This window comes from Coregonus lavaretus, assembly GCF_964263955.1.
Source record: "Coregonus lavaretus genome assembly, chromosome: 6".
Classification (NCBI taxonomy): Eukaryota; Metazoa; Chordata; class Actinopteri; order Salmoniformes; family Salmonidae; genus Coregonus; species Coregonus lavaretus.
In genome coordinates, this window is record NC_139993.1 from 40,396,602 (window position 1) to 40,415,505 (window position 18,904).

Consider the following 18,904-nt stretch of genomic DNA (forward strand, 5'->3'; position numbering starts at 1 on the left):
GAGAGCAGGAACAGGCCGGGCTGGGCTGGCGACGCGCACCGTATCCCTGGTGCGAGTGGCCGGAACAGGCCGGGCCGGGCTGGCGAAGCGCACCGTATCCCTGGTGCGTGGAGTAGGAACAGGCCGGGCTGGGCTGGCGACGCGCACCGTACACTTGGTGCGGATGGCAGGAACAGGCCGAACCGGGCTGGCGACGCGCACCGTACACTTAGTGCGAGGGACCGGAACAGGCCGGGCTGGGCTGGCGACGCGCACCGTACACTTGGTGCGGGTGGCAGGATCAGGCCGAACCGGGCTGGCGACGCGCACCGTACACTTAGTGCGAGGGGCCGGAACAGGCCGTACCGTACGGGGAACACACACTACTGGCTTCAACCGAGGATCAGGAACGGGCCGGACCGGACTGGCAACACACATCAGTCCTTCACGCCGTGCCACACACACTTCCCTCCTTCTACTCGCCAATAGCCCCCTTGACCTGGTAGCCTCCTGAATCCGTCCCTTCTCTGCCTCCGTCAGCCCCCTTAACCTGGCAGCCTTCTGACTCTGCCTTGTGGCAGCCTCCTGCTGCTCAGTCGCCCAAGCCATGTGCCCCCCCCAAAAAATTTATTGGGGTTGCCTCTCGTCCTTCCGACGTTGGCTCTGCCGACGCCGTTGCTCCTCTCTCCGTCGCCTCTCCTCTGTCTCGCTCCATGGACGGCGATCCATGCCATCCAGGATTTCTTCCCACGTCCAGGACCCTTTACCGTCCAAAAGCTCTTCCCATGTCCAGACCCTCGGCTCCTGGACACGCTGCTTGGTCCTTTGATGGTGGGTTTTTCTGTCACGATCGTCTACAACAGGAGCGGACCAATGCGCAGCGTTGCGAGTGAACATGATGACTTTATTTAGTAAAGTGCAACACGAGAAAACAAAACAAAAGACGATACGTGAAGTCCAAAAGTTACAAATACTGAAACACGGAACACTGGAACACTGGAACAAAAACCCACAAACACAAGGTGAAAAACACACAGAATATATATGGCTCCCAATCAGAGATAACGAGCCGACAGCTGACACTCGTTACCTCCGATTGGGAGTCATTAACCAATCACCAAAAACACAAACAAATGAAACTCACCCAACCCAACACCACCAAATGAAATACACCCTGGCTCTAACACACAGTCCCGGAGCCAGAGTGTGACAGCACCACCAAGCAAACGGCACCATGAAGACCAAGGAGCTCTCCAAATAGGTCAGGGACAAAGTTGTAGAGAAGTACAGATCAGGGTTGGGTTATAAAAAAATATCAGAAACTTTGAACATCCCACGGAGCACCATTAAATCCATTATAAAAAAAATTGAAAGAATATGACACCACAACAAACCTGCCAAGAGAGGGCCTCCCACCAAAACTCACGGACCAGGCAAGGAGGGCATTAATCAGAGAGGCAACAAAGAGACCAAAGATAACCCTGAAGGAGCTGCAAAGCTCCACAGCGGAGATTGGAGTATCTGTCCATAGGACCACTTTAAGTCGTACACTCCACAGAACTGGAAGAGTGGCCAGAAAAAAAACATTGCTTAAAGAACAAAATAAGCAAACAAGACAAAAGGGCACTTGGGAGACTCCCCAAACATATGGAAGAAGGTACTCTGGTCAGATGAGACTAAAATTGAGCTTTTTGGCCATCAAGGACAATGTTATGTCTGGCGCAAACCCAACACCTCTCATCACCCCGAGAACACCATCCCCACAGTGAAGCATGGTGGTGGCAGCATCATGCTGTGGGGATGTTTTTCATCGGCAGGGTGGATGGTGCTAAATACAGGGAAATTCTTGAGGGAAACCTGTTTCAGTCTTCCAGAGCTTTGAGACTGGGACGGAGGTTCACCTTCCAGCAGGACAATGACCCTAAGCATACTGCTAAAGCAACACTCAAGTGGTTTAAGGGGAAACATTTAAATGTCTTGGAATGGCCTAGTCAAAGCCCAGACCTCAATCCAATTGAGAATCTGTGGTATGACTTAAAAATTGCTGTACACCAGCGGAACCCATCCAACTTGAAGGAGCTGTGAATAGGTATGCACGCTCAAGTTTTCTTTTTTTTTTTTCTTATTTCTTGTTTGTTTCACAATACAAAATATTTTGCATCTTCTAAGTGGTAGGCATATTGTGTAAATCAAATGATACAAACCCCCCCAAAATCAATTTTAATTCCAGGTTGTAAGGCAACAAAATAGGAAAAATGCCAAGGGGGGTGAATACTTTCGCAAGCCACTTAACCTCAGTGGTCAGATCCCAGGTGGTAGCTATTACATTTAAAGACGTCCTCCAGTGATTTTTGAACTGTTACTGTTGAAAAGCGATATCCCAAGTATAAATACAGTAAAGTACACACACTAAAGGGTAAAAAAAAAGACTTTTTGAGCAAAATAGTGTTTTTTAGACACAACTGCAAACTGCAAACTTCACTACTCCCCAACACTGATCACATCATTGTATCTGTCCCATTATGGCATCTGTGAGAGCACAAGCAGCACCATTGAGGCTATCTCCATAGAATACCACAGTATAAATCATAATACCCATAAAACCTAGCGGTCAAACAAGGAAATGGTTCCAATCGTTTTTCCACCATTCATTTTTCCCATAGGGGATTTTAGAAACACTTAAGGGCTGTGTTTAGTGTAGGCTTACCCTGGTGTGACGTTTTGAAAACGTGTAAATCTCTCTAGGACAAGGTGACTTTTATCAATCTATTTGTCTGTATTTACCCCCCAAAAAAATTACGCTAACTAGCTGATAATGTGGCTATCATAAAGAACTACAAATGCCATGATGATCTAGACGAGACTGCCGAATTGAGGAAAAGGTAAGAATCTCTGGATTAACTATCTAATGTTAGCTAAATTTAGTAATGAATAAATTGGCTAAATGTCTTTAAATGTACAATTCTGTGAACTGTCTTGTGCAAGTTTTAAATTGACACAATACCTGTTAGCAAAGGTGTCTGCTAGAGATTACGTGCAGGAGCTTGCAGAGATTTGTAGTCTTGCATGATGCCTACTTTGATCCTAATTAGCATTTTCAGATCTGAGAGTAAATTGGGCTGAATATATTGATAAAAGTCACCTTGTCCGGGAGAGACTTACATGGTTATCAAAACGCCACGCCAGGGTAAGCCTACACGAAACACAGCCCTTATTTTAAGTGTTTCTAAAATCCCCTATGGGAAAAATGAATGGTGGAAAAACAATTGGAACCATTTCCCTGTTTGACCGCTAGGTTTTATGGGTATTATGTGAGCCACTGTGGGGCTCTATTTTGTGGTAGTCAATTTAATTTTTTACTACTAAAAACGGAAAGGGTGCACACTGCCACCTAGAGTGTGTTGTTTGAACAGGTATAAAGCCAAGTTTGGCGATTTACTGCCACCTGCAGTTATGGAATGTTTCCTCACGAGTACAATTAATTGGCTGATCCCTCCTGGTGACCTGGATGGAATTGTGTGTTCCTTCATTAAACCAAAGGAAATCCCATCCAGTTTACTACTTGAAAATGGTGAAAGACCTCAATGTCGCTGCCCATGCTAAAACTGGCTTTTGGGCACTAGAGTCCTCTATCTGTCTCTATGCTTCCTCTTTACTTGAAATATCCCAAACAGCCACCGTAGGCGTGACGAATGGCTTAGCAACCGTGTGACGCAGCATGACAACGTAAATGTGATTCGTCAAGAATCCCAACCGCCGAGCATTTCCTAAATTCTAGAGTATCAGTATCTGGTCATGTTCCTCTGCTCAGACATTGCATGTCACATCATTGACTGTGCCTTCGGACAACAGATTGCTATAACATAATATGTGGTTAGCTGATAAGGAAAATAGCCTTCCTATCCAGGCGTGGTAATATCTGGCATGCGTCAGAAGCATCTGAGAAGGGGAACACAACCTCTATCTTTGATGACAGTTGTGTTTGTGATTCTAACGTCAGCTCACAAATATGAGGATGTTTGAGTTGGAAAAAATCCAAGCCTTTTATAAACACCAAGTCTCCTTCTTTCAACCTAACATTGGCAACGATGTCTATGTATTGCTGTCTCATGTATTTCTGTAGGTTGATTCTGTTGGTTGATTGGATAGAGCACACTCAGCGCAGCTGTTTCCCTTTGCATGATAATTCTCCCTAGGCATTATGCTGTGTTCGTAACCAAGTGGAAAGAGGGAATTTACCACATACGACTGGGACAAATCCACTTGAATGGCCCTCAAACTGGTAATTACTAGTGGGAAATTCGTCTATCATCCTGAGCTGCAACTTCTCCCACATGCTAACCTCTGACGTCACCTCGATAACAGCATTTTCGGCAGTTAAATGCAACAATAAAACATTATTTATAAAAAGTAATCTATGGTTTTTGAACACTATAATTTGTGTACAAGCATGATAGCGGTACTTTTAGTTCATGGTTGACGCAGCTTGTTGGCCATTAGCCAATCAGCGTTTCTCAATGAGTTCAAAACACGTGAATGCATCCAACTGATATTTATGACTTCACAACTGGTAAATTCCCACCTGGTTACGAACACAGCATTACCACCCCGTGTTAGTGGGCATGACTGGGCATGATTGAAATCAAAACCCAAACCTCAAATATCCAAGGATTTAGGAACATAATCGTTTTCCCTAAATCTCGCAAATCTCAGTTTTGGAACTGGTCATATTGAGCGAGTTTGAGCTGATCAGTTTTGCCACCTTCATTGGTCACCACTTTTCAGTGTGTTGCATTTGGGAATAAAAACTGTCCAACCTGCACCTATATGTAGACTGCATGAACTTTACAAAAGCCACGTGATCAACAGTCATGAAGTTTTAACTTCAGTTGATTGCAAGTTTCTGCAGTTGCTCTTTGTCAACTTTATCCTGCAGGCAGCAGCCATTGCCTGCATTGTGGTAGGCTCTATTGTCAACCAATCATTAGGGTGTTTTTGTTTGACCCACATGAATGTGACCAAAGACCAGGGTTGAAAGTAAGCTGGTGTGGAGATACTGATGGTTTCTCAGAACTGATGGCTTCTACGTTTGTGGCTAGATGGAGTACAGCTCAATTTAGTTGTTGCATTAGGGACAACAGGAGCATTTTAGCTAAGCCTAACCCTTTTCCTAACCTTAACCTAATTCTCCTAACCTGCTACGTTAATTATCCTAATCTGCTGCGTTAGTTCTCCTAATCTGCTACGTAAAGCCACTTCTGTCCGTAGCTGAACTCCATCTAGCCACAACCATAGAAGCCATCAGTTCACGACAAACCATCAGTTTCACCACACTGGGAAGAAATTAAATCTACTTTAACCCCTGCCAAAGATGTGACTGAAACAGGAACCAACTTTGCTGCGATTCATGGAGGCTATACAGTGGATATATACAGTGGGGGAAAAAAGTATTTAGTCAGCCACCAATTGTGCAAGTTCTCCCACTTAAAAAGATGAGAGAGGCCTGTAATTTTCATCATAGGTACACGTCAACTATGACAGACAAATTGAGATTTTTTTTCTCCAGAAAATCACATTGTAGGATTTTTAATGAATTTATTTGCAAATTATGGTGGAAAATAAGTATTTGGTCACCTACAAACAAGCAAGATTTCTGGCTCTCACAGACCTGTAACTTCTTCTTTAAGAGACTCCTCTGTCCTCCACTCGTTACCTGTATTAATGGCACCTGTTTGAACTTGTTATCAGTATAAAAGACACCTGTCCACAACCTCAAACAGTCACACTCCAAACTCCACTATGGCCAAGACCAAAGAGCTGTCAAAGGACACCAGAAACAAAATGGTAGACCTGCACCAGGCTGGGAAGACTGAATCTGCAATAGGTAAGCAGCTTGGTTTGAAGAAATCAACTGTGGGAGCAATTATTAGGAAATGGAAGACATACAAGACCACTGATAATCTCCCTCGATCTGGGGCTCCACGCAAGATCTCACCCCGTGGGGTCAAAATGATCACAAGAACGGTGAGCAAAAATCCCAGAACCACACGGGGGGACCTAGTGAATGACCTGCAGAGAGCTGGGACCAAAGTAACAAAGCCTACCATCAGTAACACACTACGCCGCCAGGGACTCAAATCCTGCAGTGCCAGACGTGTCCCCCTGCTTAAGCCAGTACATGTCCAGGCCCGTCTGAAGTTTGCTAGAGTGCATTTGGATGATCCAGAAGAGGATTGGGAGAATGTCATATGGTCAGATGAAACCAAAATATAACTTTTTGGTAAAAACTCAACTCGTCGTGTTTGGAGGACAAATAATGCTGAGTTGCATCCAAAGAACACCATACCTACTGTGAAGCATGGGGGTGGAAACATCATGCTTTGGGGCTGTTTTTCTTCAAAGGGACCAGGACGACTGATCCGTGTAAAGGAAAGAATGAATGGGGCCATGTATCGTGAGATTTTGAGTGAAAACCTCCTTCCATCAGCAAGGGCATTGAAGATGAAACGTGGCTGGGTCTTTCAGCATGACAATGATCCCAAACACACCGCCCGGGCAACGAAGGAGTGGCTTCGTAAGAAGCATTTCAAGGTCCTGGAGTGGCCTAGCCAGTCTCCAGATCTCAACCCCATAGAAAATCTTTGGAGGGAGTTGAAAGTCTGTGTTGCCCAGCGACAGCCCCAAAACATCACTGCTCTAGAGGAGATCTGCATGGAGGAATGGGCCAAAATACCAGCAACAGTGTGTGAAAACCATGTGAAGACTTACAGAAAACATTTGACCTGTGTCATTGCCAACAAAGGGTATATAACAAAGTATTGAGAAACTTTAGTTATTGACCAAATACTTATTTTCCACCATAATTTGCAAATAAATTCATAAAAAATCCTACAATGTGATTTTCTGGAATTTTTTTCTCATTTTGTCTGTCATAGTTGACGTGTACCTATGATGAAAATTACAGGCCTCTCTCATCTTTTTAAGTGGGAGAACTTGCACAATTGGTGGCTGACCAAATACTTTTTTTCCCCACTGTACACTGAGTGTACAAAACATTAGGAACATCTTCCTAATATTGAGTTCCACCCCCCAGCCTCAATTCGTCGAGGCATGGACTACAAGGTGTCGAAAGCGTTCCCCAGGGATGCTGGCCCATGAAGACTCCAATGCTTCCCACAGTTGTGTCAAGTTGGCTGGATGTCCTTTGGGTGGTGGAGCATTCTTGATACACATAGGAAACTGTTGAGTTTGAAAAAACCAGCAGCATTGCAGTTCTTGACACACTCAAACCAGTGCGCTTGTCACCTACTACCATACCTCGTCCCAAAGGCACTTAAATATTTTGTCTTGCCCATTCACCCTCTGAATGGCACACATACACAATCCATGTCTCAATTGTCTCAAGGCTTAATAATCCTTCTTTAACCTGTCTCCTCCCCTTCATCTACACTGATATAAGTGAATTTAACAGGTGACATCAATAAGGGATCATAGCTTTCATCTGGATTGACCTGGTCAGTCTGTCATGGAAAGAGCAGGGGTTCCTAATGTTTTGTACACTCAGTGTACATATGAATGTAATATTTGAGGCTCACCAATTGATTGTTCAATGTACACACATATGATTTCACTTTGTGAGTGTCTGATATCAGGGTTGGAGACATTGTAAAAACATTGTAATAAACAAACAATGTTTTACATCACTTTCTTTTGAGCCGACTTAGCCGGCTCCCACCCAGGCTCACACCCAGGCTCACACCCAGGAGGCAGCCTGGTTTCAAAACAAATGCAATCCCTTTTCACCAGGTGCAAACTTATGGAGTTACTTTTGTGCCATTAATATCAAGCAAAACTTCTGAAGTTGAGAACACAATTCTTAGTATTGTAAGCAAAAAAAATTGAATTGAAAGAAAACATAAACCCAAAAGTATTGACAGCAAAAAATATATATATTGCAAGGAAATAATTTTGAAATGCGAGAACAAATGAATTGTGAACATTTTCAATGATAAGGCGATTGTGATGAAACGTCTTGCGTTTCTAATTCCAACAAGAGGTCAAGCATGGTGGTCGTAGTGTGATAGTTTGGGGAGGCTTTGCTGCCTCAGGACCTGGACGACTTGCCTTAATAGAAGGAACCATGAATTCGGCTCTGTATCAGATAATTCTATAGGAGAATGTCAGGTCATCCGTCTGTGAGCTGAAGCTGAAGCGCAGCTGGGTCATGCAGCAAGACAATGATCCAAAACACACAAACAAGTCTAAATGAAAATGGCTAAAAAGCAACACATTTGAAGTTTTGGAATGGCCTAGTCAAAGTCCAGACCTAATCCCAATTGAGATGTTGTGACAGGACTTGAAACGAGCAGTTCATGCTTGAAAACCCACAAATGTCCCTGAGTTAAAGTAGTTCTGCATGCAATAGTGGGCCAAAATTCCTCCACAGCGATGTCAGAGACTGATCAATAACTACAGGAAGCATTTGGTTGCAGTCATTGCAGCTAAAGGTGGCACAACCAGTTATTGAGTGTAAGGGGGCAATTACTTTTTCACACAGGGGAATTGGGTGTTGCATAACTTTTTTAATTCAATAAATAAAATAAGTGTATTTTTTGTTGTTGTTGTTGTTATTTGTAAACTCAGGTTCCCTTTATCTAATATTAGGTTTTGGTTGAAGATCTGATAACATTCAGTATACAAATATGCAAAAATTGAGAAAATCAGAAAGGGGGCAAATACTTTTTCTAGAGGAAGGTGTTTGTCCTCAGGCCTGGAGGGAAGCCAAAGTAATTATGCTACACAACAGTGGTAAAGCAGCCTTTACTGGTTCTAACAGCGACCTATCAGCTTGCTGCCAGCTCTTAGCAAACTGTTGGAAAAAGTGGTGTTTGACAAAATACAATGCTATTTCTCTGAAAACAAATTGACAACTGTCTTTCAGCATGCCTATAGAGAAGGGCACTCAACATGTACTGCACTGACACAAATGACTGATGATTGGTTGAAAGAAATGTATAATAAGAAGATTGTGGGAGCTGTACTGTTAGATTTAAGTGCAGCCTTTGATATTATTGATCATAACCTGTTGTTGAGAAAACGTACTATTTATGGCTTTTCAACCTTTGTCATGTAGTGAATTCAGAGCTATCTATCTAATATAACTCAGAGGGTTTTCTTTAATGGAAGCTTCTGTAATGTCAAACATGTACGGTGTGGTGTACCACAGGGCAGCTCTCTAGGCCCTCTACTCTTTTCTATTTTTACCAGTGACCTGCCACTGGCATCAAACAATATACGCATCAGCAACCACAGCTAATGGAGTAACTGAAACCCTTAACAAGGAGTTGCATCTGGTAATGAATGGTGTGGCTGTTGAACAAGTTGAGGAAACTAAATTACTTGGTGTTACCTTAGATTGTAAACTGTCATGGTCGAAACATATAGATTCAATGGTTGTAAAGATGGGAAGAGGTCTGTCCATAATAAAGAGATGCTCTGTTTTTTTTACACCAGACTCCAAAAAGAAAGTCCTGCAGGCTCTAGTTTTTTACATTTTAGTCATTTAGCAGACGCTCTTATCCAGAGCGACTTACAGTTAGTGAGTTTATACATTTTCATACTGGCCCCCCGTGGGAAACAAACCCACAACCCTGGCGTTGCAAGCGCCATGCTCTACCAACTGAGCTACAGGGGATAAGACAGTTTTGTCTTATCTTGATTATTGTCCAGTCATGTGGTCAAGTGCTGCAAAGAAAGACCTGGTTAAGCTGCAGCTGGCCCAGAACAGAGTGGCACGTCTTGCTCTTCATTGTATTCAGAGAGCTAATATAAATACTATGCATGCCAGTCTCTCTTGGCTAAGAGTTGAGGAGAGACTGACTGCATCACTTTTTATTTTTATAAGAAACATTAATGTGTTGGAAATTCCAAATTGTTTGCATAGTCAACTTACACACAGCTCTGACACACACACTTACCCCACCAGACATGCCACCAGGGGTCTTTTCACTGTCCCAAAATCCAGAACAAATTCAAGAAAACGTACAGAATTATATAGAGCCAATATTGCATGGAACTCCCTTCCATCTCATATTGCTCAAATGAACAGCAAACCGGGCTTAAAAAAAACGCATAAACCGACACCTCACGGCACAATGCCTCTCCCCTATTTGACCTAGATATTTTATGTGTATGTATTGAGATGTAGGCTATGTGTGCCATTTTAAAATGTATGTGGTTCTGTCCTTGAGCTATTCATGTCTATTAATGTTCTGTATTATGTCATGTTTCAAGTTTTGTGTGGACCTCAGGCAGTGGTGGAAAAACTACCCAATTGTCATACTTGAGTAAAAGTAAAGATACCTTAATAGAAAATGACTCAAGTAAAAGTGAAAGTCATGCAGTAAAATACTACTTGAGTAAAAAAAGTATTTGGTTTTAAATATACTTAAGTATAAAATGTAAATGTAATTGCTCAAATATACTTAAGTATCAAAAGTAAATGTAAAAGTATAAATAATTTCAAATTCATTATATTAAGCAAACCAGACAGCACAATTTTCTTGTTTTTTAAAAACTTACGGATAGCCAAGGGCACACTCCAACACTCAGACATAATTTACAAACGAAGCATTTGTGTTTAGTGAGTCCGCCAGATCAGAGGCAGTAGGGATAACCAGAGATGTTATCTTGATGCGTGAATTGGACCATTTTCCTGTCCTGCTAAGCATTTAAAATGTAACCAGTACTTTAGGGTGTCAGTGAAAATGTATAGAGCAAAAATTACATTATTTTCATTAGAAATGTAGTGGAGTTAAAGTAAAAGTTGTCAAAAATATAAATAGTAAAGTACAGATACCCCCAAAAACTACTTAAGTACTTTAAAGTATTTGTACTTTTAAGTGCTTTACACCACTGACCCCAGGAAGAGTAGCTGCTGCTTTCGCAATAGCTAATGGGGATCCTAATAAAATACCAAAATTCCATCATGGCCACCTAATCACCCCCCTCACTCCTAATTGGCATAGATCTCTCCTCACCTCTCCACCATGCTAGCTGATGTGTGGTGAGTGTTTTAGCACAAAATGGTTGCTGTGCATCACCCAAGGTTTTTTTATGTTGAATTAATTACTAAACTTTATTTTTAAGCCTACGTTTGATCATAATTATTTATAAAAAACATCTGTCAGCTGTATTTTGTAGAGGGGGCACAATGACTGGACCAGGCAAAGAGTAACCCCCCCACGCTATTCTCCCAAGTAAGTGGTTTCTTTCAAGGTGCACCACGGAGCAGATATGCCTGCAGACAGTATCGGTCAGTAGAGGAGGAGAGAGAGTGTCGAGTAACACACACAGCGTTTGATTTGATTTTAGCTGCCGGTGATGGGCAGGACTCGCAGTAGGTATGTTTGTAAATTAATTTGATCAAGCTATGTAGCCTATTGATTCCTTCTTGACGAATAAATAAAGCAAAACTGTTTTGTTGTTTCTCTGTAATACTAGCCACCTAGCAATCTAATGAAGTTGGCGTTATCTAGCCAGCTAGACAGGTTCCCAATCTCCCAACCCATACCAAAATAAAATGTGAAATGTGTTAAATACATGTAAAATATTTTATAAAATGGCCAAATAACACATTTGCAGTCAAATGTGTGTATTCCAAATACATTTACAAATGTACAGTCTGGTCCATAAATATTTGGACATTGACCAAGTTATGATTATTTTAGCTGTCTACCACAGCATATTGGAGTTTAAATTAAATAATGAATATGAGCTGAAAGTGCAGACTTTCAGCTTTCATTTTAGGGTATTTACATCAAAATCGGGGGAACGGTGTAGGAATTACAGCACTTTTATATGTGGTCCCCCTCTCTTTAAGGGACCAAAGGTAATTGGACAATTGGCTGCTCAGCTGTTCCATGGCCAGGTGTGTGTTATTCCCTCATTAGTTCATTTACAAGTAAGCAGATAAAAGGTCTAGAGTTGATTTCAAGTGTGGCATTTGCATTTGGAATCTGTTGCTGTTAACCCTCAATATGAAGTCCAAAGAGCTGTCACTGCCAGTGAAGCAAGCCATCATTAGGCTGAAAAATCTAAACAAACCCATCAGAGATAGCAAAAACATTAGGTGTGGCCAAATCAACTATTTGGTATATTCTTAAAAAGAAAGAACGCACTGGTGAGCTCAGGAACACCAAAAGGCCCGGAAGACCACAGAGAACAACTGTGATGGATGACAGAATAATGATATCCCTGGTGAAGAAAAACCCCTTCACAACAGTTGGCCAGATCAAGAACACCCTCCAGGTGTAGGCATATACATTTACATTTCAGTCATTTAGCAGATGCTCTTATCCAGAGCGACTTACAGTTAGTGAGTGCATACATTATTTTATTTGTTTATACTGGCCCCCTGTGGGAATCAAACCCACAACCCTGGCGTTGCAAACGCCATGCTCTACCAACTGAGCTACATCCCTGCCGGCCATTCCCTCCCCTACCCTGGACGAATTGTGCGCCGCCCCATGGGTCTCCCGGTCGCGGCCGGCTACGACAGAGCCTGGATTTGAACCAGGATCTCTAGTGGCACAGCTAGCACTGCGATGCAGTGCCTTAGACCACTGCGCCACTCGGGAGACTAGCATATCTGTGTCAAAGTCAACAATCAAGAGAAGACTTCACCAGAGTAAATCCAGAGGGTTTACCACAAGATGTAAACCATTGGTAAGCCTCAAAAACAGGAAGACCAGATTAGAGTTTGCCAAAAAACATCTAAAAAAGACTGTACAGTTCTGGAACAACGTCCAATGGACAGATGAGACAAAGGTCAACTTGTACCAGAATGATGGGAAGAGAAGAGTATGGAGAAGGGAAGGAACTGCTCATGATCCGAAGCATACCACCTCTTCTGTGAAGCATGGTGGAGGTAGTGTTATGGCGTGGGCATGTATGGCTGCCAATGGAACTGGTTCCCTTGTATTTATTGATGATGTGACTGTTGACAAAAGCAGCAGGATGAATTCTGAAGTGTTTAGGGCTATATTATCTGCTCAGATTCAAAACACATTGGACGGCGCTTTACAGTGCAGATGGACAATGACCCGAAGCATACTGTGAAAGCAACCCAATACTTTTTTAAGGCAAAGAATCGGAATGTTCTGCAATGGCCAAGTCAATCACCTGAACTGAATCGAATTGAGCATGCATTTCACTTACTGAAGGCAAAACGCCCCAAGAACATGCAGGAACTGAAGACAGCTGCAGTAAAGGCCTGGCAGAGGATCACCAGGGAAGAAACCCAGCATCTGGTGATGTCTATGGGTTCCAGACTTCAGGCAGTCATTGACTGCAAAGGATTTGCAACCAAGTATTAAAACTCACAATTTAATTTATGATTATGTTAGTTTGTCCAATTACTTATGAGCTCCTAAAATTGGTTGTAATTCCTACAAGGTTCATACAATAATTTTGACAAAACCCTTAAATTAATGATGAAAGTCTACACTTAAAGCACATCTTGATTGTTTCCTTTCAAATCCATTGTGGTGGCGTACAGAGCCAAAATTATGCAAATTGTGTCACTGTCCAAATACCTATGGACCTGACTGTATGTCACACATTAAAATGCATTTCAAAATGTACAAATAAATACATTATTTGTCAAATTCTTTCTATTTCACATGTATACTAAAATGCATCCACAAAATATATTTTAAATGTGTAATGGTATAGCTACCAAGACATTTCAGGACATCATTCAAGTTAAAGTAGCTTTTCTAAGTATTTTAGCTGGCAAGCCTGCTGGCAAGGTTGCTAAACTTTAGAAAATACTCAAATTGCTTTAATTCTTGGGTTAGGAATATGATACTATTGTATATACCAGTGTGGCAGTTGTACTAAACTCCTAAGGCATAAAAGTCCTTAAAGAATCAATGTGTATCATTAATTAAAATGACAATTGAACAGGTAAAGAGGTACAGTGGGGAAAAAAAGTATTTAGTCAGCCACCAATTGTGCAAGTTCTCCCACTTAAAAAGATGAGAGAGGCCTGTAATTTTCATCATAGGTACACATCAACTATGACAGACAAATTGAGAAAAAGAAATCCTGAAAATCACATTGTATGATTTTTAATGAATTTATTTGCAAATTATGGTGGAAAATAAGTATTTGGTCACCTACAAACAAGCAAGATTTCTGGCTCTCACAGACCTGTAACTTCTTCTTTAAGAGGCTCCTCTGTCCTCCACTCGTTACCTGTATTAATGGCACCTGTTTGAACTTGTTATCAGTAGAAAAGACACCTGTCCACAACCTCAAACAGTCACACTCCAAACTCCACTATGGCCAAGACCAAAGAGCTGTCAAAGGACACCAGAAACAAAATTGTAGACCTGCACCAGGCTGGGAAGACTGAATCTGCAATAGGTAAGCAGCTTGGTTTGAAGTAATCAACTGTGGGAGCAATTATTAGGAAATGGAAGACATACAAGACCACTGATAATCTCCCTCGATCTGGGGCTCCACGCAAGATCTCACCCCGTGGGGTCAAAATGATCACAAGAACGGTGAGCAAAAATCCCAGAACCACACGGGGGGACCTAGTGAATGACCTGCAGAGAGCTGGGACCAAAGTAACAAAGCCTACCATCAGTAACACACTACGCCGCCAGAGACTCAAATCCTGCAGTGCCAGACATGTCCCCCTGCTTAAGCCAGTACATGTCCAGGCCCGTCAGAAGTTTGCTAGAGTGCATTTGGAAGATCCAGAAGAGGATTGGGAGAATGTCATATGGTCAGATGAAACCAAAATAGAACTTTCTGGTAAAAACTCAACTTGTCGTGTTTGGAGGACAAAGAATGCTGAGTTGCATCCAAAGAACACCAAACCTACTGTGAAGCATGGGGGTGGAAACATCATGCTTTGGGGCTGTTTTTCTGCAAAGGGACCAGGACGACTGATCCGTGTAAAGGAAAGAATGAATGGGGCCATGTATCGTGAGATTTTGAGTGAAAACCTCCTTCCATCAGCAAGGGCATTGAAGATGAAACGTGGCTGGGTCTTTCAGCATGACAATGATCCCAAACACACCGCCCGGGCAACGAAGGAGTGGCTTCGTAAGAAGCATTTCAAGGTCCTGGAGTGGCCTAGCCAGTCTCCAGATCTCAACCCCATAGAAAATCTTTGGAGGGAGTTGAAAGTCCGTGTTGCCCAGCGACAGCCCCAAAACATCACTGCTCTAGAGGATATCTGCATGGAGGAATGGGCCAAAATACCAGCAACAGTGTGTGAAAACCTTGTGAAGACTTACAGAAAACGTTTGACCTGTGTCATTGCCAACAAAGGGTATATAACAAAGTATTGAGAAACTTTTGTTATTGACCAAATACTTATTTTCCACCATAATTTGCAAATAAATTCATTAAAAATCCTACAATGTGATTTTCTGGAAAAAAAATTCTCCATTTTGTCTGTCATAGTTGACGTGTACCTATGATGAAAATTACAGGCCTCTCATCTTTTTAAGTGGGAGAACTTGCACAATTGGTGGCTGACTAAATACTTTTTTTCCCCACTGTATGCTTAGATAACCTTTTCAGATAAATATACATATTTTTAACATAGAATTAGGCATAATGATTATGGCTCTAGATTGCAGGAAAAAGCAGTTTCAGGTGTTTGAAAAATGCAGCCCTCCTCAAGACCACCCCCCGTCCATCCTCACATCCATCCTCTAAAATATTGGGTGCATGACGCCCCTGAGCTCCTTGTCAAAATAAATAATGCATTAGCTACAGAAATGTAACGTGATGTGATGCTCCATATCCATTACAGCTTAGCTAATGTAAAGGAAAGCCCTGGCGCCCATTTTTCAACTAACCTTTTCTTGGCGATACTTTCTTCGTTCTCGATTCAGAAGAAACTTGTCTGTTATAAACATGTCCAGTTGCAGGTGGTTCTCCAAAAACCATAGAAAATTCAGAAAAATATTAAATCCACTTTTTGTTTGGAGTGAGAAATGCCTCTTGCATGTGTGTAGAGCAGGGTTCTTCAATTCCGGTCCTGGAGGGCCGAAACACCTCTGTTTTTCATCCTCTCCTTCTAATCAGGGGCTAATTCAGACCTGGGACACCAGGTGAGTGCAATTAACTACCAGGTATAAATAAAAAACAGAAGTGTTTCGGCCCTCCAGGACCGGAATTGAAGAACCCTGGTGTAGAGCTTTGTTTTGGTCGCACTGTGTGACACACTCATCTACTTCTACACATGGACGCGTCACATAGAAGCGACTAGTTCCTGCAAAGATGTTGGGAAATGCGAGATGTGCGGCAGCTAAGATGGCAGTGCAAAAAGTGGATTTAATAATTTTCTGAATTTTCTCTGGTTTTTGGAGAATGACCTGCAACTGGACACGGACGTTTATAAAAGACAGTTTTCTTCCGAATCGAGAACGAAGAAAGTATCGCCAAGAAAAGGTTCGTTGAAAAATGGGTGCAGGGGCTTTACATTACATTAGCTAAGCTGTAATGGATATGGCGCATCCCATATCACGTTACAATTATGTAGCTAATAATGCATAGTAGCCTACCTGATTTGAGAAAATGTGTTGTGTGATCAATTGTGGCTATCGAACACTACAGTGGGTTCTTCTTTTCAGGTTCAACAACTGATTGACACATCAACCATCTTTCAGCCATCTGGGGATGAACAACATTTATAAGTTCTCTTGTTTGCTCCCTCTCTTTATTCTCTCTGTGTGTGCTAGACACAACCCTGTAATTACCCACAAAGGAAAAACAAGTACAGGCTGAAATGCCTATTGTGGCCATAGAAAAGGAATTATACAGCCCATCTCTGTCTCTTTCTCTCATGGAAGAATGCATCTTTTTGTGTTATGAAATGTTTTTTTGTGTGTTTAATTTGAACTGTTTTGTAGTGTGTGTGTAAGGTTGGGGGTGCTCTGCAGACCACTACTATGTGTATTTCTTTGTTAAATCCCCTCCTGTCTTGATGATGGAAAATTGATCAGGCTTGAATGAGAGGCTCAATACATGCCCCCATCTCTCTCTATTGTCTAGGTGAATAGCACACACTGAAGGCCATGGGCAGGTTGCTATTAATATGACAGCCTACTTCATATCAACTATAATTTCTAATGAAATACCTAATCTCCATTATTTTGATCTAAGAAGGCGATTCACTGAAAGACAGTGGGAGAGAAAAGGCTTTTATTTGAGTTGCTCATGTCAGCAAACCAATAATTTTGTCAAGTTCTTTTTTTAGCCCACTGAAACGCTTTGTATTGCCACAGTTTATAAAGGCACACAGATAAATCCTTTCAGAGCGCTGAATGAGGACACCATCTGTTTTTTTATTTCCTCCTTTTTCTTCCAGTTTTTCAATCCTTGTAATCAAATTTGAGCAAAATCAAATGGGGAGTTTTCATTGAAAGTACCCTTTGTTGGTCTGAAACGAGCAATTCATTTACAAAATGCCCTTCCTTTGTGTGGGAGGCTAAAGGAAAAAAGAAATCAGTAGCTTTTAAAGCTAGGCCTTGCTGTGACTGCGAAGATAATGAAAGCCGTCTTGTGGGGTAGAAAGCATTTCAAAGGCAGGGCCCGACTCAGGGTTACAGTGCTGAAAACCCTGTGTGTTTGTTTTGTGTGGAGTGCCAAGCCAGGCATCCACAGTCTACCATCTTCGGGGTGAAATGGTGAAGACGAGTTCCGGGTAGTGCGAATAGCCCCGGCTTTAATGTTTCTACCTGCTCTCTCTCTAGGCGGCCCTTGTGTCATGCTCAATCCCCCACAGAAGAAATGGGAGTGGAGCATGGTTCCCTTATTCTGCTTGGTATGATGAGGAGCTTTCACTGAAGACTGGAGTTCCCCGGTTGTTTTCCCTTCAGTCGCCAGGCAATGGAATACCTCTCAGAAGGTGAGTTGTCCTATTTCCCTGCTTGCTATACTTCTTTCTGGGCATGCTTAGTTTTGTAGCTATTTACATTGACTGACAGGGATATTACTATTACATTTTTTAAGCTTCTGGACTCTTTTCACTGCACAGTACAGGTATTAGACAATGAGCCAGGTCCATAATGTAATGTATGGAACTGAGTTGATGCCTCAAACTCAGAACAGAATATAGGCTTCTTCTGTACAAGGTCTATGGGCTTTAAGTAGCTTCATGGAAATGTGAATGGAGTGGTGCTGTGAAGGCAAGGTAAGGCAAGCCTCCCAGGGCATCCTAGCCTGCTGTCTCAGGGGCAAGGCAGGAAATCACTGCAGCACTTACAAATGAGTTGTAATGATGTAATTAGCATCCTTGTTACTAACCGATGAGAGGAGATACACAAATAGTTCATAGAAGACTCCCCTGTGTGAAAGTTGATGATATAGCTTCTGTGATTTTGTAAAGATATAATGACATATCATTCTATAAAGATATCAAGGAATGTTACAAATTAAATTGTATATGAATAATGTAAAATGATCATTAGTATTTTAATATCAGTCTTCTTTGACACTTAGTCTGAGATTATTGTGGTTGTCGGATACTGTCCAGGTGTCCAACTGTCCGTTCTGTTTTCTATGGTGCTGCCTTTCAACTTCCCTCAAGTGAATTAGCTCAAGTATCTTCTCAAGTCATTAATACATGTGTTAATCATATGCCTATGCACACAACATTTCTTGAGTATGTTCAAAAAGGTGATGACTTTTTGAGAAACTTTTTTCTCTTATCTGCCAAGTTTCATATGTGTAGTTCCCACCTCTATATTCTCAGTTGACAATAGACAAGCGAGTAATATTCAAATGAGTTGATTTCTCACTTGGCAGATTGAAATGTCAGAATTTGCACTGGAACAAATAACTTGGTAAAATTCAATTTCAAAAGAATATTTAATCAGTCAACTCTCTGTTGCCA